The sequence below is a fragment of the Littorina saxatilis genome, linkage group LG13 (assembly GCF_037325665.1).
Source record: "Littorina saxatilis isolate snail1 linkage group LG13, US_GU_Lsax_2.0, whole genome shotgun sequence".
NCBI lineage: Eukaryota > Metazoa > Mollusca > Gastropoda > Littorinimorpha > Littorinidae > Littorina > Littorina saxatilis.
The window spans coordinates 4623793-4626085 of NC_090257.1; positions in this window are offsets into that span (position 1 = coordinate 4623793).

The following is a 2293-nucleotide window of genomic DNA, read 5'->3' on the forward strand; positions in this document are numbered from 1 at the left end:
CCGGTTGTCACGATCTTATTCCATGTGAAAGCCTGTAAATATAGATCCCTGCCTGGACTGATCAGCTCCGGTTGTCACGATCTTATTCCACGTGAAAGCCTGTAAATATAGATCCCTGCCTGGACTGATCAGCTCCGGTTGTCATGATCTTATTCCATGTGAAAGCCTGTAAATATAGATCCCTGCCTGGACTGATCAGCTCCGGTTGTCACGATCTTATTCCATGTGAAAGCCTGTAAATATAGATCCCTGCCTGAACTGATCAGCTCCGGTTGTCACGATCATATTCCAGGTGAAAGCCTGTAAATATAGATCCCTGCCTGGACTGATCAGCTCCGGTTGTCACGATCTTATTCCATGTGAAAGCCTGTAAATATACATCTCTGCCTGGACTGATCAGCTCCGGTTGTCACGATCTTATTACATGTGAATGCCTGTAAATATACATCTCTGCCTGGACTGATCAGCTCCGGTTGTCACGATCTTATTCCATGTGAAAGCCTGTAAATATAGATCCCTGCCTGGACTGATCAGCTCCGGTTGTCACGATCTTATTCCATGTAAAAGCCTGTAAATATAGATCCCTGCCTGGACTGATCAGCTCCGGTTGTCACGATCTTATTCCATGTAAAAGCCTGTAAATATAGATCCCTGTCTGAACTGATCAGCTCCTGTTGTCACGATCTTATTCCATGTGGAAGCCTGTGAATATAGATCCCTGCCTGAACTGATCAGCTCCGGTTGTCACGATCATATTCCAGGTGAAAGCCTGTAAATATAGATCCCTGCCTGGACTGATCAGCTCCGGTTGTCACGATCTTATTCCATGTGAAAGCCTGTAAATATAGATCCATTCCTGGACTGATCAGCTCCGGTTGTCACGATCTTATTCCATATGAAAGCCTGTAAATATACATCTCTGCCTGGACTGATCAGCTCCGGTTGTCACGATCTTATTCCATGTGAAAGCCTGTAAATATACATCTCTGCCTGGACTGATCAGCTCCGGTTGTCACGATCTTATTACATGTGAAAGCCTGTAAATATAGATCTCTGCCTGGACTGATCAGCTCCGGTTGTCACGATCTTATTACATGTGAAAGCCTGTAAATATACATCTCTGCCTGGACTGATCAGCTCCGGTTGTCACGATCTTATTACATGTGAAAGCCTGTAAAAATTGATCCCTGCCTGGACTGATCAGCTCCGGTTGTCACGATCTTATTCCATGTGAAAGCCTGTAAATATACATCTCTGCCTGAACTGATCAGCTCCGGTTGTCACGATCTTATTCCATGCCGAAAGCCTGTAAATATACATCTCTGCCTGGACTGATCAGCTCCGGTTGTCACGATCTTATTCCATGCCGAAAGCCTGTAAATATACATCTCTGCCTGGACTGATCAGCTCCGGTTGTCACGATCTTATTCCATGTGAAAGCCTGTAAATATACATCTCTGCCTGGACTGATCAGCTCCGGTTGTCACGATCTGATTACATGTGAAAGCCTGTAAATATACATCTCTGCCTGGACTGATCAGCTCCGGTTGTCACGATCTTATTCCATGTGAAAGCCTGTAAATATACATCTCTGCCTGGACTGATCAGCTCCGGTTGTCACGATCTTATTCCATGTGAAAGCCTGTAAATATACATCTCTGCCTGGACTGATCAGCTCCGGTTGTCACGATCTTATTCCATGTAAAAGCCTGTAAATATAGATCCCTGCCTGGACTGATCAGCTCCGGTTGTCACGATCTGATTACATGTGAAAGCCTGTAAATATAGATCCCTGCCTGAACTGATCAGCTTCGGTTGTCACGATGCTGTTACACGCGAAGGCAGGGCAGGTTTTCGATCTTCAAACGTTAGTCCACATCATTTACCGCCCTTTACGGCGATGAAACTGAGAAGTATCGCCATGATTGACGTACCTCGACACTGTTGCCAACGGACAAGCGATCGAACATTTCGTCATTCTTTTACCACTCGGTTGCCTAATGACTTGGGTGAAAAGAGACCCCCCCCCCCCCACACACACACACACACACACACACACCCGGGAATATGGGTACGCTCGGACCCTTAAATACTGATCAAGGGTACAGCAGTACTTTCAGAAAGTTTACCGCAAGTTCACCCACAAACATAGACACGCTGTGGCATTCACTTCTCCAACAAGAGCACTGCGGTCCCCCCAGGCAAGGGTACACAATTAATAGAGCAGTAAACACACAAACAAGGGTAGCACTACCCGCGCCAAGGGTACAAATAGAGCAGTACACACACACTG